The sequence below is a fragment of the Vicugna pacos genome, unplaced genomic scaffold (genome assembly GCF_048564905.1).
Source record: "Vicugna pacos unplaced genomic scaffold, VicPac4 scaffold_21, whole genome shotgun sequence".
Classification (NCBI taxonomy): Eukaryota; Metazoa; Chordata; class Mammalia; order Artiodactyla; family Camelidae; genus Vicugna; species Vicugna pacos.
Window position 1 is genome coordinate 6,658,450 of NW_027328742.1, and position 24,996 is coordinate 6,683,445.

At 44.4% G+C, this 24,996-nt stretch overlaps 1 long non-coding RNA gene across 1 annotated transcript in view; it reads right to left on the bottom strand.

The window, feature by feature from the left end:
• Positions 1-5,146: 5,146 nt before the first annotated feature.
• The window catches only part of LOC140694310 (uncharacterized), a 50,542-nt gene continuing 30,692 nt past the window's right edge, over positions 5,147-24,996 (bottom strand). Inside the window, exon 8 of the long non-coding RNA XR_012070040.1 lies at positions 5,147-5,401. This is a non-coding gene — a long non-coding RNA (uncharacterized lncRNA). The remainder of the gene's footprint in view (positions 5,402-24,996) is intronic.

Sequence of the window (24,996 nt, forward strand, 5' to 3'; positions counted from 1 at the left end):
CCAGAACTTTCCAAGCACCATTCTCCAGGTTGGCTTCCCTCCCTTTGCCCATCACTTCTCACCTCAGATCCTCTGTCTGACTGCCTTCTGTTCATGGGAAAGAGAGTCTGGTAAGGTGGGGACTCCCTAGGCCTCCCTCCCTCCCTCACAGGTGACTGTGACTACCTTCTCCCCACTCCCCACTCCAACTTCAGCTTCTGAGGACTCTACCCTCCCAGACCCTGCAGTCTCTGCACCTTCCCAAGACGCACATGTGGCCACGACCCTCCCTGCAGATTTCTTCCTGGCTGGCCCTGCCCACCCCCCGGACCCTTAAGGATAAATAGCATTGCTCAGAAAATGGCAAACGCCGCTAACTGACACACCAAAGCTGCATGGTCTGGGCTTTCCTCCAACCCAGGCACAGCCCTGCCCCCCCTCAGCCTCAGTCTGCAGCCCTCGAGAAGATCTAATTCACATGCAAGGCTGTGAACACCAGCTAAGAATGACGACTCCCAACGTGTATCTCTAGTCCGGCTCCTTCACTTGAGCCCCAGTCTCATAGAGCCGAGTGCCTCTTTGAAGTCCTAACTTGGATGAAAAATGGCATCTTAAAAATACCTCATGTCCACCATTTACTCTGGAATTCGATTCCTGGCAGGTATCTCCCAGACTCCCCATTTTAGTAACAGCCCCAGCACCCACCTAGTTGTCTGAGGTCACATTCAATTTCCACTCTTCCCTCCCCCAGGCCCTGCCCTGTAATCAGTCCTGTTATTTATGGCAATAAGTCCATCTCAAGTGTGGTTCTGCAGGGAACATTGCCGGAACCCTACAAGCTCACAGCATGGTGCACTGAATAACAGTCCTCCGTAGGGTGCTCCCCGGCGGGGGAGGCATCTCCTGCCACTGGCCATCTCAGAAGGCACTGGATTCTCACACAGGAGGCCCAGGAGAAGGGAGTCAAGGTTCTCCCGTGGTCTGAGCTTTGAAGGGCCCGAGGTCTGGGGGAGCTCCTAATTAGCAGACACACTTGAAAGTGAGCAGATGAGGATGAGGGAACCCAGGCAAGGCTATTCTCACTCCAACTCCTGGGCTCACGGGAGCCACGGGAAAGGCCTGTGTCCAGGGTACAGCCCGGCCATCACAGATCCCAGCCTGCAATTGCCAACCCGGACAGCCTAGACTCCATCTACTTGCGACACTTACTTCTGTTCTGTTCACCACCCAGAATGTGATGGACTCATTCAGATATTCTGGCCTGTCTCAAGTGAGACAAATTCAGTGAAAAATGAAGTGTCCACATTTGGACCAGAGCATGAAAGGAGAAACAAGGCCTCATGGTCAGCATGATGGTGGTGGCCACACCCTTCCACCGGGTGAGATGAACCATGGTGAGGGTGAGAATCCAAGGTCCTAGGTCGGCCAAATCATCTTCCTTCACGGTTGTCTGGGGTGTTGGAGACTGACTACCACAAACTAATGACACGGCCGTCAATGGTGAACGTCAGCTGCAACAGAAACGGATTCAGCTATTTACTACCAACATGGGTTAAAAGTAAATCCCTGGGTAGGGAGGTCTGCACGGCTGCTGAGTCAAACCACAGACCCAGCTCTGAATGCCCACTGGCTGAAGCAGAGAGGAAGCTATGGCCCTTTTAGCTGTCCCTGTGTCCAACAGATCCAGGTGAGCCAGCTACTTAGGAGAAGGCCATGTTGTCCTGATACTCAGAAAAACCAGCCTCGTAAAGGGAACAAAAGAGTGGCATGGATTTTAGACCCAATTCGGCCCCTTTATGAAGGCAAAGTAAAGTAAATGGCACGGGGAAGTTGAATGCAAAAAAAAAAAAAAAATTAAAGAACCAAACGGTGACTGCTTCCTCCAACAGCGTCCCCTGCAGATGCTCACCCCCAAGCCGGCCACTTCCTCACCAGTGACCGCCGGCCAGGAAGCGCCGTCACGCACGTCACACAGCGACAGCCAGGAACCGCGTGCCGAGCACGTTTGTATAAAAGCAGGAATCGTGCAAGTTGCCGCAGAATTTGACTTTACAAGTTTAAATACTCCATGAAAAGAATCCCTCAGCAGCTGCCTAAATCAATTCGCATCTCACTTCTTCAAAACAATGAAACAAATTTAATAAGGGCGCATTTGTCACCAAATAAAAGGAGGACCAAACAGGTTCCTCAAAGCAAGGATTTTAACAGGTATAAAATACCATTGGGTAATGTGCAAACAAAGTAAATATTCCAAAAATTAAGAAAATAAAAAATGACGAGGATAATACATGGATCAAGACAGCTGTTAAGTTTTTGCTTTTTAAAACGATTGAGACAGCACGGATGGCAATCTGGCTATTTCCAATGCAGGATGTGCACAGCCCGCATTTTCAGATGCAACAACATGCTCACTGGGCAGTACAAGTGAAAAAGGAATAAAGAAAAAGGAAAAGATGAAGAAGAGAAAATGAGAAATACACAAGAACAAAAATGATTTTGACAGCATGTACAAGAATTTATGTGAGTGTGTGAGGCCAGGGACGCGGGGACGGTGAGACCCACCCTCACCTCCTGCTCCAGGGAAGGCAGGGGCCTGAGGGGAGCGGTGCTGCCGGACGACCCCAACGTGGTCAGCGCCCCTAACCCAAATTCCACCTACAAGCGTCTAGGCAGATTTTGAGCTACAAATTGTGGTCGCATTTCATTCTGGACCGTTTTACTCACTTCCACCAAGAGTAGCAGGAGAGAATTAGGCTCTGCTCCTGCACCAAAGCATTGTTTAAAAAACTAATGACTGTGGAATACTAAAAGCAACAATGGGGTAAAAGTGACTGGAGGAGAATGTGCTTGACCCGAGCTCACTGGCCGTGTTATCTCACTGACGTTCAGATGCTGGCTGAGCTCTTATGGTACCAGGACAGACAGACCCACAAGGAGGGAGATGTAATGCGCTGCTGTATTTTGATGCCGGGAGCCATGCCTGGTACATGAGGTTCTGGTAATCAATGGTGACAGTGTCAAACACTGTGGGCTAAGTACACATTCGGCTACTCCGCCAAGTCCCAAGGGCAGTCTTCAAAAGACAAAAACAAGCTGGCATTCTTTGGTGGCTCTGCAGACTCAGAGACAAGCATTTGTTGAGTAAAAATGTCACCAGTGACTCCCATGACAAAAGAGGAGGCAGTGGCGTGGGGGCTGGGGCAGGGCTCAAGGCTTCCACTGAACACTCACCAGTCTGTCCAGGGGGAGAAGGTGGTCCCTGCTTACGTTGCACCGATACATCTACCTTGACTAATGCCTGGGGCCTCAGCAGGTGTTGACAGGTGAGGTGAACAGAGCCAGACTCGGTGTAGCACGGTGCTGGGAGCTATGCCCTCAGCAGTGCCCAGGCTCCTAAATATACCAGCACATCCCCAAGAAGCAGAAGGGGAGTGCGGGCATGTAGATCACAGGGCCCTGTGAGGACAAGCACAGATCATGGCCACGACAAGCCTCTCCCCTTCCTTAAGCCATACAGGTATATCTGGGAGGAACAGAAAATTCATCCAGAGACCGCTAGGTGGGCTCCCGCAGGTGGGACTGGGGTCCACTTCTCTTCTCACTCACAGGGCTGGTCTAGACATTCTTTTTATCAATTCTCTAGCATCTTCTCCTCCAACTTACCAACAACCAGAAAGTAGGATCTGATCTTAGGTAAGTTCAAGAATCACAGAGCACTGCCTTCACGGCGGGCCCAGCAGCATGTGCCAGGTTCTCCGACCGTCACCTCTGGGACCACCATGAGCCCTCTCCAGACTCAAGGACAGAGGCTGTAGGACGGGGGGACACAGCTTCCCTCACTCTCCCCAGCAAAGGGGGACCACTTCTCGGCAAAGACATCTCACCCTCTTCTGCCCGAGGGACAGCACGATAGATACACCAGGAAACAGAGCAGAAGTTGGGGGGGTAGGCAGCCCAAAAGAGCTCGTCTGTACTTCCGAGGCAAAGTGGGGCCTTTGACTTAATCACAGGGACAAAGTGAGAATGAACATTTCCCTGCTCTGTCCCATACACCGTGATACGCCTTTCCCTGCATAAGGAGTTCATTCGGAAGTCCCTGGCGGTGTTTCTGATGTCCTAACTTGGCATGGTGGCTGTCGGGCAAGAAGAGAGGGCCTGAGCCGAACAGGTGCTGGGCCTGGGAGGCAGGAGACACCGGCTCCAGCCCCAGCTCAACCAGCGCCTCGTTCTGCCTCTAGGGGTTAAGCATCTCATCCAAAAGCAAAGGGATGAGACTGTCCCAGGACAGGCTGCCCAACAGAAATGAAATGAGAGCCATGTAAAAAATGTTTCCCAGTTGCCACGTTTAAAATAGTAAACAAAGAAACAAACCAACAAACAAAAAACAAATACAAGAAACTGATTTTAAGAACAGATCTTACTTAATCAACTGTATGTAAAATACTATCATTTTGACATGCAATCAATGTAGGAAGTAAAGAGATAGTTCATATACTTTTGCTAGACAAGCCTCAGCGTCTGATGTGCATTTGACCTACAGCATATCTCAGCTCAGTCCAGCCTCCTACCCAGTGCTCCTAGCATCAGTGGCTTTGGCTAATTTATTGGACAGCAACTCCAGGGTTCCCACCATGGTCCTGGCTGTAAAGCGGGAGTAAGTGCCCACACTAACCCTAAAAGGATCTCTCTGAAACAAAGGCGGATTCACTTTGAAATGTCTGTAAACCAGGGGGCTGCACCTCCCTCCCCCCTTGGCTACAAGACAGACTTCTTCCTTGCTGATCCCTTTCTGGATGTAGGGAAGAAATCCGGCACACAGCCAGGGTGGGCTGGCCTCCAGGTAAACTTACCTGCTGTCTGTGTCCAGTCCCATGAAGTCCTCCTTCTCAAACAGGATGCAGAGGAGGGGAATCTTGCCCCAAAATTCTTGGGGCCACCATCCAGCCACTTGGACTTGAGCAAGATGAAGAGTGACTCAGTGAAGTCCTCGATCCTCTTCTCCACCACCCTGCAGTCCTCGTAGTTTGAAGTACACGTCGGTGAACGGCTGCTCGGCTACCTCCCCATGCAGCACAAAGACAAAGAGCTGAGAGTCATTAAGCGCGGTGCCATACAGCCCCTCTGCACGTGCAGCTTCTCCAAGGCCTTGGCAGAGAGACAGTTGGTAATGGTGACAAGGCCCACGACTTTGCGGTGTGTCTGGAAGACGCTCCACCCATTCTCGGGCACATAGTGGTGCCTGTAGTGGATACAGAATGTCCACTGGGAGCCGCATGGGCTGATATGGCTCACCGAGGTGAGTAGCTGATAGATGCAAAAGAAATTCTCCTCTGAGATGATCTCCATTGGTTGGACCACAACGGGAAGTGTCTGGTGGTCCTCAGCACACTGCACGTAGTCAGGGATGCTCATGTTGCTGGCCCTGCCGAGAGGGGTGAGGAGACCGAGGTATATAATCTGCTGTGTGCTATGGGCCCATCTGGGTTGCGGTGACCTGGTGTGTACCAGCCAGAAGGCAAGGGAAGCCAAAGCAAATCCGGGGGTACAGTTTGTCCTCAGAGTCTGCACATGGCTAATGTATCTCGGATCAGATTACCCAGCTTTTGGTCTAGGCTTCCTGCCTCTGCAGAGAAGGGTCATTTCTTATTTTCTATTTCCAAGCACCTAGCAAGGCCCTGATGCAAAGTCACTGCTCAAAAATGCTGAATTAAAAATGAACAAAGAAAATGCTTTTCCCAAACCCCTTCAACAGAATATAAAGAAAAGGACCACAGTAGGATTAAAAGATCTGGATTTCTATCCAAATTATTTGAACCCCTAAGCTTCATAATAATGGATAAGAAAATTGCCTAGGGGAAGAGGATACAGTTCAGTGGTACAGCACATGTTTACCATGTACGAGGTCCTGGGTTCAAAACCCAGTACCTCATTTTAAAAAATGAAACAAATAAATACACCTAATTACCCTCCTGAAAAAGTGTTTTTTAATTCAAAAGTCAAAAAACACCTTGCAATTGACACAACATTGTAAACTTGACTATACTTCAATTAAAAAAAAATCCTTGCCTTACAAGAATATATCTGAATTACGGATGTTTGCAAATGTAAAATGTCTAGGGTACCACCTGCATAAAAAGAGGTGACTGTACAATTGTACTGTCCCTCCTTAATGAGCTATACTTCCTTTGGGGGAGTTATAACCTCTCAGAGCTAATTTTCTCAGATTAAAAAATACAAACTTTGCCTGATTCTCAGTAGTGATGAATAATCAGATAAGCCAAAGAAAGCATATGACCCACAGAGTTTACTCAATAAATGTTTGTTGAATGAATGAATAAACAAGCAAGTGAATGCTGCTCCCTGCCACAGACCATCATAATGGTACTGCCTGGAAATCCCAAGCCCACGTTCACCCGACTCTGCACTAACATAGTGGGTGACCTGGGCAGGCCTGTGTGCTTCTCTAAGCCCCAGTTTAATCATGAATAGAAATGAGGGCAATAACACAAACCTCAAATTGTTAGTGAGTCAGTAATGAATTGTACCTCACCACTGCAAGATGGATCCATGAAGGAAAACTGGACAAAAGGATCCATAAGCCCTCTCCATATAATCTCTTACTACCACATGGGAATCAACATTACGTCTCAAAATAAAAAGTCTAATTTTTTTAAAGAGGTTATTGAGGTTAGGTGAGCTCACTGTCTCAAATTAGGAACACACAGTACAAATAGGTCAATGCCCAGCCCATGAGATACACTCAGTTATCATTCCCACTGAACCCACTGGTACCTCCAAATTCAGAGCAAGAGGATGGGTCCTCGTGGCAACAGGCCACAGCACCTGAAGCTAACAAAGCTAATGGTGTCCATTTCAAAGAGCCCCTGAAACCACCCTTGTTCTAATTTTCTATTTGTAATTTTTTTTTCCTTTTCATTAAATAGAAACTCCAAATTCCATAGAATTCTTACCAGATATCATGATGGCAGCCCTTCAAAGCCTGACCAAAGAGATCATGATGGCAGAACTTCTTGGTGAAACAATAAAATGAAAAGCTATTTCCACAAGACCTCTGAGTAAATCTACAAGGGAACTTCATCCTGGACTGAGGAAGAGGACTGGGGAAGAGGGGGTAATCTGGGGCATAGAGAACTATGGGCCACCTGTCCCACGTTGGGCTTTAGACTCACCCTCACCCTCCAGGAACTTAAAATACACACAGACAGTCTGCTATGGACAAGATTTTTTTTAAACAAATCCCTGAATCCCTAGCAGGTCTTGTTTCTACCGAGACACAAATGGCTTATGTGTATAATGTTTCAGAAAAGCCTTAAAATATTATCACCCCAACTTGACACATCAAGAAACTGAGGTAGAGAAGTTTATCACATTCTACAAGATTAGAGAGAGGCCACGTCAGTCACCATATTTAAATCCAAGCCCCTGCTCCAGTGCTCACACTAGAAAGTGAGACATAATGCCCCTTTCCTGCCCTCTCCCTGCAATCAATCTCTGAAGAGTCTTTTCTGTTTCACCTGGGATCACAATCACATTCATTTTCCACAAAGAGCTATGTCACTCCTTGGAGGACTTATCAAAATCTAAAGGGTTGGGCTGAGAGGAGAGATTTGCATTTTCTGTTTCTCAAAGGAAACATGGCTTTAAAAGAAACTGAAAAGTACTTATCAAGTCTAAGCCCTCATTGTGCAGAGAAAGAACTGGAGGCTCAGATGAGAAGAGGAAAGGGCCTTATTAACAAATATTGCCTCAGCGCAGCACCAAGCCAGCCCTGGGCCCTTCTGGGGGAGGATCTGGGAGGCCCAGGAGAATGAGTGTAATAAAACAGAAAGAGAAGAAGCATACAAGGCCCTGTCTCTACACCACCATACCATGAATTTCCACCAAATTACCCAGTATGGGTGCAGCCAATATTAAGGTTGTCTAAACAGGTTATAGAACCCTGGAATTCTCAACCATAGTTGAAATTCCAAAATTTACTGTGCCTTTTTCCCAGTTCAAGCATCAATTCAGTGGGCACTCTGTACCAGGGACTACAGAGGCCTGAATTTCTCTCAAATACAGATCTCTATTACCACGTGTGCAAACCACATAAAGGCCACCAAAATAAAAGCACCCACAGATAAGATGAAATTACTGAAACTGAAAGCAGCCAAAGAGCATATATTACTAGGAAAAACGGTGCTCCTAGAAATGGACTCATGAACATAGAAAGTAAACTGTGTTTAGCAGCCAGGAAAGGGGGGATTAACAGATACAAATTAGTAAATATAAAATAAATGAGAAGGACCTGCTGTATAACACAGGGAACTATATTCAATTTCTTGTAATGAGTTATACTAAAAACAATCTAAAACATATATATACATATTCATATGTTTATAACTGAATCTCTTCTGTACACCTGAATCTAATATTGTAAATTGACTACACTTAAATAAAAAATAATTTAAAAAAATAAGTAAAAATAAAAACAACGCCATTAAGAAAAAATAAAAGAACACTCTAATCCCCTTAACTGTAGGTGGTAGAGAATTCTGGTTGCAAGCACCAAGTCCACTAGATCACTTCAGCAATGGCTGTCACTCTTTCTGACCATCAGAGAGTCACTTGCTTCACTGAGGTTTCTTTTCTCTTCTGTGAAAGGCTACAGCTGCAACTAACGATGTATAGAATCTCATCATTCACAAGCCCAACAAGTAGTGAGGACTTCCCATGGGCCAGGCAATGGACAGATGAAAAGATAGGGTCCCAGATATATTCATGGATAGAAGAAGTTTATGCCATAATGACATTAATTCTTCCAGTTTTGATAGACAGATTCATTGCAATTCTGATTAGAATTCCTACCAGATTTTTCTTGGAATGTAACAAGTTAATTTATGATCAGGAATAGCCAAGAAATTTCTTTAGAACCACCACTGGGGAGGGGTGGATAGGTCATTAATTTCCACTGGTCTTTCTGAAGTGATGAAAACGTTCTGGAATAATAATGGTTGCACCACTGTGAATATGCTAAAAGCTGCTGAATTGTACCATTTAAATGGATGGAATTCATGGTGTGTGAACTATATCACAATAACACTGTTACATGAAGAAATATTTCTTGACAATTATTTTTCTGTTTATACCACTAGTCTATCACACAATTTAAGAAAAACAAAAAACCAAAACAAACCAAACTGTGCCAGGAGCTCTTTAGGACTGCAATATCCCTGGGTCTCCAAGGCCTCTGGTGGTGCTGTTCCTCTTAACACACACTAGCTGGGCTGGGCAAGCTAGGGACTGTAACTATCTTTTTAAAATCGAGGATCACTCCTTTCACCCTGGGAGAGGGAAGGAAGGAGGATGTCACAGCCTCATGCCTTAAGCTCATTTTTAACAGAACCAAGCCCTGCTTTCACCACTGTAATCACTCTCACTATAAAAACACGTGACATCAACAAGCACAGCCATGATAACACCTGAAAGTGTTAAAAGTACTTACCTGCAGCAGAAAAACTGAGGGAGGAGACAGAAGCTCGCTCAGCACTGAGGCTCCCTTTTCCCGACTCCAACTGGAGAAGCAGGGCGTTACAGCCAGAGGTTCTCAGCTCAGGGAGCAGTGCCCAGGCCACTGAGCTGGTCCTCCGGGAGCGGGAAAGGGAGAGGAGGGCTGCCCCGGGGGGGAGGGAAAGGGGAGGGACGCGGGCTGCAGCCCTGCTCGGAGGCCAGCCCCAGCCCCAGCCACAGCCGCCCGCCCCGTCCGGGTCCACAGTCCCCGCCCGCCCGGACACAGCCCTCCCAGGGGCGTGATCGGGCCTGCGGCCGAGGAGAGGAAGCCAGGGAGGAGAGGACTCGCGGGCGGGAGAGGGGAAGGGGACGCCAGCCGCGGACTGAGGGGATCCCGGCTGGGTGAGAGGTGGCAGGTGCACACCTGGCCCTTGGCAGCTGTGGCCGGGGCGCCGGGGCAGGTGGCGCGGGTAGAGGGGTCTGGCCTGAGCAATTCATCTGAACACGGGCTGACTGGCGCCCTTTGGGACTGTGACAGGCGGACCGCCCTCCCGCAGCCGCCTGATCCCTTTCCCGGGAGCCCCCCACCTTGCACTTCCACAGCCAGAGGCCCCGGCCCCAGACAGGAACCAAAGGCCTAACGGGCGACAGAGTTGAGAAACCTTTGGGCCCGATCCCCAGCTAGGATATGGAGCTTCCAACCAGCGGACCACTTGGCACTGACTGCGCGTGCGCAGGAGGGCCATCGATCCTCTCTGGGTACTGTGAGAGAAGGTGGGACAGGGAGGGAGGGAGAAGATGGGAGCGGGTGGAGAGGACGGGAAAATTGGAGAGATACAGATGGACACGATGAGCAGAGAGTAGGGAGGGATCTGGAGAGGGGAGGGTCTTAGTGGAGTTGGAGAGAAAAAGCTTTACCTCTGGGGCACCCCTAGGCTGCAGACCTGCCTCTGTACCATTCTGTAACCCTTCAAGTCCCGCAGCTCAAGTTTTACCTCCCTGATCCAGCCCTCCATCAGATGCTTCTGCAGAAACCCTATGGGGATCACACCCATTGCCCCCACGCGGACCTGGGTTTTCTCTTGCTCTGAGAACCAAGCACCCGCAGGTGTTGTCGCTCAGAACTACCTTGGGAAAGGTACATAATCCCCTTTTACACGCTGGGAAACAGGCAGGCAGGATCACTGCCTTAGCTCCACTGTCCCAGGTGTTGGGCTGGCGGGGAGCGGGATGGTACAAGATCAGAGCCCCAGACAGAGCAGACTGCCTGAGTGTTGGTGCATAGTCCCCATCCCTCCTGGGTAAACCATACCCAACACTAGTGGAAACATCAAGGGCTCACAGTAGTTCCCTGGGTGTGGGAGAGCTGTCCTCATGTGAAGGAAAAGTCCAGCTGGGCTAACAAGCTAAGTCACAAATCTAAGTGTGATTAGTGTCGGTTTAATGATCTAAATTCTGCTGGGCTATCTCATATATCTGAAGTTTAGTGTCAGTTTATTGGGCTAACAACCTAACTCGTAATTCCAAGCTCAACAAGTGTCAGTAATGTGATCTACTACAAATTGATAAGCTCCAGTGTACTGATTCCTTGCTTTTTGTTCTTTGAGCCTTATTGGCTAATTCCCCCTTACTTGTAATTAAGCCTCTAAAACCTCATGTGGACGTCTTGAAGGTGCTCAGAACTTCGGAGCAGGAGCCCCTCTGAGCCCACCGGCATAATACTTCTGAGTACACCAACACCCCGATTGATGCTTTTCATGGCTGGCCTGTTTCCATAACACTCAGCTCCAGTGCCCAGCTTTCTAGGTAGATAGGAGTGTTACCAAGTCGAAATTCTTTCTCCTCAGTGCAGGGCAGGACAATAAGTTGGGAGACCAGATGTTGGGGCATGGAATAGCAAGTTTCTGTAGACCTAGATGGCAAACTAATGTCCTGGAAAACCATCCCCCAAGTCACAATTCAGGCTCCTTTCCTATGTGCTTGGTTGTTGCAAACTTCTTAGTGTAGGAATTCCTTCTTGTTAGAATCCTTTGTTCTTGCAGCTATCTGCGTGGGTCAGATCCCTGCAAACCTCCAACAAAACAAACGTTATTTTCTATTCTGTAATTTGCTATCTTTAAATGAATGAAGAAGTGTTAAATGTCCTTAAAGGTCAGAGGCTTCAGAATAGGCTCTCCTGTATATTTCAGGCTCCAGGCAACATTGATTACAAGCAAGATGAAGCCTAGGAGACAGAGCATAGGGTTAAATTCAAAGGAACAGATCTAATATGGAGTCAGATTTGTTCTGTTCTATTACCCGGCCAGAAGCCACTTGAGGATTTAAATCCGTTTAAGTTAAAAATAACTAAAATTTTAAAGGAATTTACATACATATGTGGGAATGTGCAAAGCATATCTGGAACAGCACCCAAAGGATAGCAAACAGTGGCATCTCCAGAGAGGGCTGAAAGAACAGAAGATGAGGGAAAACTTCTTTCACTTGTGTATTTTTGTGCTCTGTTTGAGTTTTTTTTTTAACCATTTGCTTGTATTTCTTTTTCAGTTAAAAAAAATGTGTAATGGAACAAAGGAGTAACTAGCATAGCAAATACAGCAGCCATGGAATCACTGAGTCATCACTTTTGATTTAAGCCAGAAAGCATTTATTGACTCTCTCCAATGTGCAGTCGTGTTTTAAGAATTCTTTCAATATAATTATTATTATTATTATTATTATTATTATTATTATTATTATTATTACTACTACTACTACTACTGCTACTACTATTAATATTACTATTATTACTATTATTTTATGAAATAATAACACGGTTTATCTCACCCCTGCCCATGGCTGGTGGAAAACCAACTGAGTTTTTCTTGAGTTGTTTTCCAAGGAGTAGAGATGAGTTTATAAACAGAACACATCTTCAGGGTAAAACAGGCAGAGTGCTTTTCCAGCAGGCCAGACAGCTATGAAGGGTTTTCAACAGAGGCACCCAGAAGCTGAGAGAGAAAGCCTCCAGGACACTACAAAAAGCTGCCCAAACTGCCTTCTCCATGGCACTACTGAAATAGGAAAGAACAAATCTGACTCCATATTTGATCTGTACCTTTGACTTTAACAAAGCCAAGTTAATATGCTCCGGTCCTTTCATGGGTTATGATGTCACAGAGGAGATGGACAGGCCAATAAGGAACCACTCTGCCGCGATTACAGAGCCGGAGAAAGGGATGGGCTGCAAGATGTATGACGCAGCCGCAACTGTGCCCGTGCTTCTAGGCAGGTATCCAAAATCGCCTCGACAATGTGTCAAACACTTGTGCCCACGTCCTCAACAACAGACATGTATTAAAGGCAAATGGAACCATATAAAAGGCCAATACCCTTGCTGGGTACACCGTCCAAATAACAAAGTCTCAGTTTGACAACTGGCCATCTCGGTTCCCTGGGATTCATTCTTGGAGAACCTTAAAAACCACTCCTCTGTCCTCAAGAAGTACTGCATATTTGTCCTATCTTTGGCTCAGGGATGGAACACGTTCAAGTGAACTTTAATGTCTGCACAGATTTGACTGTCTTTCTCCAGGTTCACTTGTCCATTCCAAAGAGGCCTGAGCTGACTCCATCCTCCGTAAGATCTATTCCCTCCAGGGACAGCTCATTGAGCCTGCAATTAAAAGCCAAGTGAACAAGACTGTCCTCAGCTAAAAAGTTCACCCACCCTTCACTGTTTTCTTAATCTCCTCTCCTGGCTAATTGCAACAGACTAACACCTCCCTCCACCAAGATACCCAACTATGTCATTTTGTCTCCCCAAAGAGAAAGTAAGGTCCATAAAAGAGGAGAAAACTACATAGTCACCTCTGAATTCTTAGCATATAGTAATGTCAATAAATAGAACTCAGATTATTGCTACTTTCCTTTAAAACCATTCTGGTTATTTGAATGAGACCTTGGAAGAGAGGTGTTTGCTGTCCAGTATCTTGATCCACAAGACTCTGGAGGCCTTTTTCGGAATAGCTGTTCACTGATTCATTCAAAACACAACTTATCAATCAAGGAGTAGCTGTGGTTTTCTGCCAGGAGTTTGTGGTCACTCTCATGCCAGAACAGCTTTAAACTATATCCTTACTTTGGATTTGTTATTTTTCCCCTCTTCCAAAAAATTGACTTTCCTTACTTTCTTGTCTTGAGGAATTTTTTTTTTCCTCTTTCACCCTTTAGTAAACCAAGATTCTCAGGATGGGCTAGGCCCATTATATGATCACCCATCCAACTCCTAGTGTGAGAGACCTGGGGCTAAACTCCTGCCCTCCTGTCAAGGCAACTGAAAATCAGTTCAGGAGCCAACCAGCACACCACGGATTCTAATGCTCACTTATCTCCCAGAATCCCTGTTTTCTCGTTTGTCTTCGCTTCTGAGGATTTCCCCTTTCTTGACAATTAGTTGTGCAGCTTGAAAGATGAGGAAGGAAGGTTTTATTTCTCAATCAGCATTTTAAGAAACTTGTCTAATGAAGGTTTCCAAGAGGTTCTACAACCCTCCATTGCCGAGATAGAAAACACACTAGACATTTTCTAAATTTAGCTCTCATGTGCATTTTTTCTTTGCTTTTTTTTCTTAACTGCTAACAGACATTATTTAATTAAAAAAATATAAGGCCCCAAAAAGGGTAGAACACTGAAGGGGCAAACAATATTAAAGGGCAAAGACAGAAAAATGACAACTACTCTACAAAGTTAATATAATACATACACTATGTATCAGATCAGCACTTCTCAGTAACAGCTAATTGAAACATGACCATGAGGTAAAATTTCTCTCCTGTCAGGACATGGCCAACAGAAAATACAATTAAACCAACACACTAATATCCTAAGTCTGGCAAGGTACCGAAGGCTACAAGCTAAATGTGTCTTCTTCTGGAAAAGAAGGAGACACACCAGCTCTTCTCTGTGGAGCCGGAGCCCACGGGAGGACGGTGAAGTGAGCTCTGTAAGTACCCAATTAGCAAAGTGAGTGATGAATAAATAGACGTGAGCTTTGTTGACAGTGATGATACTACTATTCATTTGTCCTTTAAAGTATGACTTCACTTTCAGTGATCAATACTTCGGCGTCCTCAGGAGTTGAGATTTTAGGAAAATGCACAGCCTGGGCCCAGACTTCCTCTTTAAGCTCGTGACTCTGCGTAGATATCTCAAGGGCACTCCCAACTCAACCTGCAAAGAGCTGACTTCACGGTGCTCCTCCCATAGCCGTCCTGCCCAGGGCTCCTGGTCGGAGGGTAAGGTCTCCCTGCGTCTCCCAACTCAGGCCCATTACTCACAGATGTGAATGGACCCCTCCTTCAGGGACCAGATATCCTCAGTCACAGAGTACCACCACCCTCAACTGACCTACCAGATACTCACTGGCACTCACTCAGCACTGACTCTGTGCTGGAGACCACACTGCACACTGCACAGTGTATCTCTCTGGATCTCCACAACAGTCCTGGGAATTGGGTACATCACTGCTTCAATTGATTAGATAAATTGTTTCAATTCCTTGCGTGTGTCATTCAAACTGTCACGGCTACTAAGCCACAAGCCTGGGCCTGAAAACCACTTGAAAATTGAACACTGCTACACCTCGCAGCCACCCTACTCTGACTCATCACATCACCTCCTGCCAAGCCTTCTTAACTTTTCCAAGCATTCTACAAGACAAATGTGAACTACGAGAGCACCCTACTCTCCTACTTAAAATCTGTCAAGGATGGTGCACTGCCCTTAGGAGAAAGCCCCACCGGGCTTGAGCACAGCCTAAGACCCCAGCGTCCGCGTTCCCTGCGTGGCTGCGCTGCCTCACCCACCACGCAGCTCTACACGTGCCGTGTCCAGGACAGGGATGCTGACTCCGCACAACCCAGGGCTTGTCTCACTCGAACAATGATCACATTCTTCAGTGTTCATCTTCATTACTGACTCTCACAATAATGTTTTCTCATGATGAATCAATATCTTTTTCCTTACAATTTCCCATCATTGATAATGAGCTCCCCCCAAAAGAGAGAAGACCTAATTCTGTCTCCTTATCTGTAAAGTGAGAATAACAAGGAAATATATGAGGTTTTAAGAGAAATAATATTCATGTGAGGCTGAGGGACAATTCCATCATACAGTAAGCACTCAATGTGTGCTTACTTAATATTAGTAAGAATATATTGCATTCTAGCAACCTTCAATCAATGTTTTATGACTTTGTCCAACAGACTACTGACAAACTGTTGGACAAACCACTTTGAGCAGATCAGCACTAGCGTACTGGGAGAGGTAAGCGCTGACTCCAGTTACAGCTTCAGCCACCCAGCACTACGGGGCGGGGGCAGTTTGCTCAAACTCTTACATGTTGCTTGAGCATTTAGTCCTCGTTATAGAATAAAGACAGGTGTACTTTAGTCAAATCTCCTGAAACATAAATCTTCAAAGATTGATGCAAATTAGGTTTCAAGTACAACACTCTCACTAGAATTTATTTGAAAATTATAGTCTTAGCTACTCCGCACATCAAAAGGGCATAATCTTAATGTATCTGACTAAATACACTGAAAGGGTTGTTTAAAAGAAATTAAGAAGAAGCCATTCTGAATAAGCTCTCAGTATCATCTGCACAAAGCCCCACCCATGGGTCTCCTTTTTCACTTCCACATAGGTGTTTTCAAGTAGCTTACCTTGGGTCTTGGTTTCTTATAACACGGGGCGGGGAATAGTTGTGGATAGATTTATGTAGCAAATATATACCTAGGGTATTTGCTGTGAAGGAATTCTAGAAATAAGAAGATTGATATATAGTACCACCCATAAGAAACTCAGCCTTTCCATTTACAACAGCATTAAGAATAAAGTGAGAGATACATTTAACAAAAATTTACAAGATTTGTACATTGAACTTTTTGAAGTATCACCAAAATAAATTTTAAAAGATCTACATATATGGAAGACATTCCATTTTCATGGAATGATTGACAATATTATTAAAAATGTTAAGACTCCTCAAAGTGATCTATATATTCAGTGGAATCCCTATCAAAATTCCAGCTAACTTCATTGCAAAAATTGAAAAACTGATCCCTAAATTCATATGGACGTGCAAGGGGCCCAGGACAGCAAAAACAACCTTGAAAAAGAAGAGTAAAGTTGGAGGACTCACTTTAAAGTGTACTAAAATGCTATAGCACTAAGTCAGTATGAAACTGGCATAAGTTTGGATAAATAAATTTAAGAGACACAATAAAAACCCACGGGGAAAACTTTCATTTACAGACAGTTTTCCACCTGGGGGCCAAAAACACTCCATTGAAAGAATAGTCTATTCAACAAATGGTGCAGGGACAGCTGGGTATCTGCAGGCAAAAGAATCAATCTGGAATCTGAACACCCATATTTTATATAACAAATAAAATTAATTCAAAATAGATCACAGACAGAAATGTAAAAATTAAACTTATAAACTTTCTAAAAGAAGACACAGTATAAATCTTTGTGGGCCTAGGATAGGCTTTGGTTTCCTGGATACAATACCAAGAGCACAAGTGATAGAAGAAAAAAGCAGATAAACTGGACTTCATCAAAATTAAAATTTTTTATTACAAAGGACATCATCAAGAAAGTGAAATGACAGGGGAAATGGTTATCTCAAGTCAGAGAGGGCTTAGCAAGAAAAATAAAATAAATCATTTCATCTATCTGCCTCCCCTGTAAAGAAATTGTTTTAATGTTTAAAAAAATATAGTGAAAAGACAGTTTGCAGAATAGAAGAAAAATTTTGCAAAGCATGTATCTAATAAGAGAGTAGTATCCAGGATATATAACGAATGCTTTCAACTGAACAATACAAGGAAATAGACACAATTTTAAATTTACCATGAATTTAAATAGATATACAAATGGCCAATAAGCATATGAAAAGATGCTCAGCATCACTAGCGAAATCAAAATCAAAATGAGATCTCATTTTACACCCACTAGGATGGTTATAACCAAAACATGGACAATAACAAATGTCATTCAGGAGGCAGAGAAACCTCATATGCGGCCAGGGGAAAGGGACAATGGTGCAGCTTCTTTGGAGAAGTCTGGTATTTCCTCAAAAGCTTAGAGTTATATGGCTCAGCAATTCCACTCCTATATGTAGAGTCATCCCTCAATACCCTTGGGTAGTTGGTTTCTGGAACCCCACACCCTGGATACCATAATCCAAGGATGTTCGAGTCCCTTTACAATCAGCCATCTGGATCCATGTAGTGGAAACTACAGATATGGAGGGCCAAATGTACAGCCAAAAGAATGAAAACATATTCTCATAAAAAATTTCACATCAATATTCATAGCAGTATCATTCAGAGTAGCCAAAAGTTACTAACAATATCCATCCATCAATGAACGGATAAACAAAATTACCAAGAATAGGCCCACAAACTTTTGGTCATTGAAACTTTGACAAAGGAGGTGACAACATACAATGGAGTAAAGACAGCCTCTTCAGCAAATGGTGTAGGGAAAACTGAACAGCTGCATCTTAATCATTGAAGTTGGACTACTGCCACACAGCATACACAATAAAGAATTAAAAATGTGTTAAAGACTTAAACATGTAGACAAGACACTGTAAACCTCTTAGAAGCAACCATAGGCAAAACATCTGACATACATCTCAGCAATGTTTTCCTAGAGCCGTCTACTCAAGCAATAGAAAAACAACCAAAAATATACAAGAGGGATCTAATTAAACTTACAAGCTTTTGCACAGCTATGGAAACAGTAAGCAAAACAAAAAGAAAACCAACCAACCTATGGAATGGGAGAAAATATTTGCAATAAATGAGACTGCTAGTGGCTTAATTCCCAGAATATGTAAGCAGCTTTTACAGTTAATATGAAAAAAAAACAATCAATTCAAAAATTGGCAGAAGTCCTAAAGAAACATTTCTCCAATGAAGACGTACAAATGGCCAGTAGCCACATGAAAAAATGTTCAATATCATTATCAGAGAAATGCAAATCAAAACTGCAATCAAGTATCACCTCTCACCAGTCAGAATAGGCATCATTCAGAAGTTCACTGACAATAAATACTGGAGAGGCTGCGGAGAATTGGGAACACTCCTACACTGTGGAGGGAATTCAGTTTGGTGGAGCCATTGTGGAAAAGTGTATAGCTGTTCCTCTAAAGACAAAAAATTGACCTCCCATATGAACTAGCAATGCCATTCCTGGGCATATATCCAGAAGGAACCCTAATTCAAAAAGACACCTACACCCCAATGTTCACAGCAGCACTATTTACAATAGCAGAACATGGAAACAACCGAAATGTCCACTGAGAGATGACTGGATTAAGAAGGTTGTAGCATATTTGTCCAATAGACTACTATTCAGCCATAAAATAATAATAAAATAATGCAATTTGTAGCAACATCAATGGACCTGGAGAATGTCATTCTAAGTGAAGTAAGCTATAAAGAGAAAGGAAAATACCATATGAGATTGCTCACATGTGGAATCTAAAAAAAAAACAAAGAAACAAAAAGATAAACTTATCTACAGAACAGAAACAGACACAGAGTCATAGAAACCAAACTATGGTTACCAGAGGGGAGAGGGTGTGGGAAGGAATAAATTGGGAGTTCAAGATTTGCAGATACTGAGTATGTAACAAATAAACAGCAAGTTTATACTGTATAGCACAGGAGAATATATTTAATATCTTATAGTATCTTGTGTTTAAAAAGAGTATGAAAATGAATACAGGTATGTTCCTATTTAACTGAAGTGTTGTGTTGCACACAAGAAACTGACACAAAATTATAAACTGACTAGACTTCAATGAAAATATTTTTAAATAGACCAAAAACGAATAAAAGGAAAATGATATTATCAAACAAAAAGAATAAAGTACTAATTCAAGCTACAATATGGATGAACCTTGAAACTTTATGCTAAAAAGCCAGACACAAAAAGTCAAATAGTGCCCTTTAAGGTGAACTGTATCTAAGCTTTTATTTTACTACTCCTGTAAATTTTCCGGTGGTTTGAAATCTATCAATATCAAAATAAGATGTATTATACATTAAAAGCTTAAAACACTTCCTCACAGGAGGGCTTTTATTATTAAATTCAGAAACGCATATAAAGCTCTTGGAAAAACACTTTGCACCTCCACACACAATCACTGCTGTCACTGCCACTCAGAGGGTGGTGCCAGCACTGATGAGAGCAGCCTCCACTCGCTCCCCTGCAGAAAGGAGTGAAGGCCTGAGCTCTGACAGGCAGGGTGAGCGTGAACCTGGGTCAGACACAGCCATGTCCCAGGCTCTGCGTTACCCAACTTTCTTATAAAAACTGCAACATGAAATGTAAACACGCTAGAGGGATGTATCTTACAACACAGGGAATACAGACAATGTTTTACAGTAACTATAAATGGAGCATCTATTGTACACCTGAAGCTAATATCATATTTTAAATCAGCTATAACTTTCTAAAAAATTAATAAATATTTCTAAATTGTTTTCACTTTAATATTCAATTCGGTTTTTAAGTAACTACTAAACAGCTTAGAATGTATAAAAGCATTTAATTGTGCTGTTTGTTTACATAATTATTCACATTCAGCCTCTTGCTAAAGAGAATTTAAACAATTCTTTTAAAAACAGCTTAACAACCTTAACAACAAAAAGGCAAACCTGAGAGTGAAGAGAAAATGGAGATTCAATACTTAAATGAAACCAGGGGGAGATAAACTCATAAAAATGGATTCCATGAAGTCAGAGCAAGTGTTAAAGGCTGACTAGAAATTCAGCTGTAGGATTCTTGGCAGCTAAACCAAAAAGAAAAGATGATGGGGCGGGTGGTAGAGCGTGTGCTTAGCGTGCACGGGGTCCTGGGTTCAAGCCCCAGGGCTTCCACTAACAGATAAATACATCTAATTACCTGCCCCCATAAAAGATCACCAAAGAAAAGAAAAAGAGAAATTTCTTTCCCAAAAAACCCTGATATTAAATTTGGATTAAATACTTAAAAAAAGCAAAGAAGAAAAATAGAAAAGATAAGTGACACTGTGAAGGAAAACCACAGCTGGTCTAACAAGCTAAGTCACAAATCTAAGTGTGATAAGTGTCGGTTTACTGATCTAAGTTTTGCTGGGATACCTGGTAAATCTGAAGTTTAGTGTCAGTTTACTGGGCTAATAAGCTAACCCGAAAATCCAAGGTCAACAATTGTCAGTAACGGGATCTGTTCCAAATTGATAAGTTTCAGTGTACTGATTCCTTGCTTTTTGTTGTTTGAGCCTTATTGGCTGATAGCCCCATACATGTAATTAACCGTATAAAACATCATGTGCACATCTTGGAGGGGCTCAGAGCTTTGGAAAAGAAGCCCCTCTGAGCCCACCAACATAATAAATCTCAATACTCCAACACTCTGAATGATTCTTGTTTCTTGGCTGGCCTGTTGTTTCCATAACAACACAAGGGATAATGCCCGTGAGATAAATCTGCAGTGGCTGCTGGCAGGTCCCCATGTCTCACGTGGGAAAATCTGAAACATCCTTCTCAATACTCAGAGTCATCATAAGCCCACCCCAAACCTGCAGCCTTTAAATGCGGGAGCACAGGTAGGGCCTGGCCTTTGCTGTCTCTGTGTCATCACAGTTAGACAGGATGGAAGGGGGAAGAGCACAGCCATTCAAGGAAGGCCACCGCAATTAACAGAAAAATGGTGAAGGATTCAAACCCCAATAGGTCTTGAGGCTCAGGATGAAGAGATTTAACTTCTAGCAGATCTTGAGATTCAGTAAACATCCATTGTAATAGTAATGTGGTGAATAACATGCCCCAGGCAACATGGCAGTCCCAATGATAGCTACAAAAGGTCAAAGGGTGGGAAATGGCCAACTCCCTGGAAATCCCAGCCCCTTGCCCTAAGGCTGGTCCTTCTACTTATTAGCATATGAAACCACCAAGCCCAAGAAAACAAGCAACACAGCGCCACCTCGTGGTCACCAATCTCTTTCCCTCTTTGGTGAAGGTCCACACTCTGTCTGTGAAGTGTGTACCTACTTCTAATCTGAGCATCAAACCCCCACACCTCGTGAAGTTTCTCTTGCCTATCAATGTATCTCTCTGAATAAATATACCTTTACTCAACACTGGCTTGCTCTTGAATTCTTTACTGCATGAAGTCAAGGAACAAAATCTGGTGGGGCATATCCCAGGGACTCAACAAAAGCCTGGGACACAGCCCTTCTCATGCCCAACCTTTTTTTATTCTTGTATCAACAGGACTGGTCTGTGAAGGGAGGTCTGAGACCCCAGCTAAGAGACAGAAGCAGCCTCCAGGGCTCCAGCTTGCAGGCAGCCTCTCCCCCAGCATGGGTCTTGGGGCCTGCCCGGTTCTCTGTGTTTCTCTGTTGTGCTGACTCCCCAGCCAGACAGCGTACTCCTAGGCCTGTCCCCACAAAACCCTTCTCTCCAAAATACAAGCACATCATGTCACAATCCTCTTGTTCAACCAGGAAATGTTCAGCCCACTTTTTTCCTCCCCAATAAAGTACCCAACTGTCCTCCTTCCCATCACATCACTTCTTTTTTTGTGAGAACTCTGCACTCGCCACACCCCATCCTGAACACAGGTGTCTTGCTAGCTGTGACCGAGATGTTTCTTTCTCACATAGCCTGCGTCCTTTCTCTTTCCCTTTATTACCTTAAAAAAGCCTTTCCTGAGTCACCCACCCCACTGATTCTGAACTCACAAAGTGCTGAGGTTGCAGTCACTATGTGCATACATCCCAGTTTTGGTTAAGTTTCCATCGCAAGATCTTCATTAAGGAGCTGCATCAAGAAGTTTAAAGAGGCTATTCTTACATCTGAGTGGAGGAGCCTGCAAAAAATTTACATGGCTTTGAAGAGAGAGTTAACCAGGGACAGAGAAGTCACGGGTCCTAGTCAAAAGTTTCATGAGGCAAAATGTTCTCCCAAGGCTCAGAGTGGCTTCTGAACATGGAGTCGGCAGGAAGGAGGTGACAGGCAGTGATTAGGGTGGGTGATACAGGGTACGCTCCCCCAGCCGGGAAAGAATAGGTTTTTTTCTAGTTTTCCAAACAATTTCTTGCTGCCTTTCTTCCCTTATTACCACATACCATTTCCTATGAATTAAGCATATCAATGTAAGTCATTTGGGGCACTTGGGAGAAGCTACACGATGCCATTCACAGGGCCGGGACATGACAGCCACACCTGTCAAGGTTGAAAGACCAGTGGGAATATTTCCATGGTAATCATGGGCATGCAGCAAACTCCCCAGCTTCAATGACCTCCTCTCAAAGTTGGCGCCAATAAAGCTACCAGTCAAAATGCGTGATGATTATGGCCAACATCTGTTTATTAGTTAAGTGCCCGAGACAGCTGTCGCTTAATGGGGAATGAGTACGATCAACGAGGCCCTGTCCACCTGGCCACACGCGCCCTGCCTTCCTGCTTTGGTGCAGCAGCAGAGTTTGTTAAGCTGAGGTGAACGCCCCACAGCAGCCCGACGGGAAAGCTCCCAGCTCTGCACGGCGAGATGTGTTCCTTTCCTTCTCAGAGCTGATCACAGTTTGCTGTCGTCTGTTTTTATGTTTATCCCTTTTGTAACTGCCTCTCCTCCGGAGATTTTGCTCAAGCAGCACGGGGCCAGTTGTGTCTTGCGGCCTGCCGGATATTTTGGGCAGGGAAACAGCCGAGCCCACATCTGGCTCTGGTACTGAACGGAGAATGCACAAGGCCCAGGAGCCCATGCTGAACCGAGGCCCCTGCATCCAAAATTATGGTCTGACTTTGGGCAAATCACATAGTCTTTTTTACCCTGAGATTCCTCATCTGTCTATGAAAATAACTGCCCATGGAACACAGAGTTACAAGTATTAAAGGAAATCACCAAATTCACAACCTAGCCAAGGGGCTACCAGTGCATCCTCAACAGATAAATACTGCCTTTACAGTTCTGACACACGCCAAGCTTGGTGGCCGCACAAAGTGTAAACTGCTAAGTGCCAGTGTGTTAAGTGTTTCATGTGTGCTATAATACCCTTTAGAACTTACAACAATCCCAGGAAGTAACGAATATTATCATGCCCATTTCACAGATTCACCAACAGGTTAAGAGTGGTTACATTCTAGTCCAAGGCGCTACGGTGAGGTAATGGCGATTTCAACGTGAATATGGCCCCAGGCCTGGGCTCCATCTCTGTCCCATCCACCTGACCACTTGCCTATGAAATCCACCTGTCCAATACCCAAGTTTGAAGCCGGCCAGCTCTTAAATGCAATGTGTGCCACCGTTTGTCTATGTTCCTTAATTACCATAAACAGTTCTCAGAAAGCACTTCAGAAAGGAAAGTTGGACTCACGTCCCTGCCCACAAAGAAGAGGAATTCTGCCTTGCCTTCTCCTGTAACGTGCAGAAATCCTTCCCATTCACCACCGAATACTTTTGTATGCTCCCTCTGTGTTCATGTTTGCACACGGCTTATTAAAGTAGAAGTTACCTGCAGTAATTCCATCTCGGTTCCTTTCCAAGGTTCCAGATTATCCATAATCAGGGTAATATGATAATTTTCTGTGAACGAAAATACTACAATGTGAATGAAAATACTGCAACCATGTCACTAAACAAAGAATGCTGAAAACAAGTCATCAGCGACTGCTGCCGCACCCCAGTGAAAACAGGCCTGCAGCCACTCACAACGGTGCCCTCTGAGCAGACTCAGAATAAGAAAGGACAGATTACTGGCCCTAGATAGCTAGGTGCTTGTCTAAAGAATATATTCAGTGAGCCCAAATGTTGGCTTCCTCCCATATATTGAAAAGCACTAAATTCTTGAACGTGAGATACCTGGCTTTCTTTAGATAACAAGCAATGTTTTATTGTTCTAACTACCTGGTCTTTGTTGTAAAGCTCCTATATAATCCTAGCTTCTCCACTACTCTTGGGAGCAGTCCCTCAGAGTGTTCCGAGAGGCAGTCATCCTGGCTCGAGTCCTCCTGACAAATAAAACATAACTCTTAATATTCAGGCTGCACGTTTATTTCAATCAAGTCCCAGAATAGACACAACTCATCAATTCTGTAATGGGACACACTGGATCAGGAACCAAAAGAGTGTAGTAGTCCCGAAGAACTACGGCTCCCTCTTTCTTCCTGTCATTATACAATCCCACCAGAACTCATTACTATGCTGTCTGCTCCTCTGGCAACCAAACTCATAGAAGAATGAACTCAGCAGAGCACCATGCTGGGGAGAACCCCCCGCAGCAGCACTGCAGGCTGCCTGCCCTCCCGCACGCTCTGCCGACCGCTAGTGTCCTCCGTGGAGACCAGGTCAAAAGAGCTGTTCCCAACAACTGCAAAGTCCCACATATTAAATAAAAACATTTTATTTTATACAATATGTTACATATATACCCATCTCTGAAAACAGCTTTGCCAGAAGCCCAAA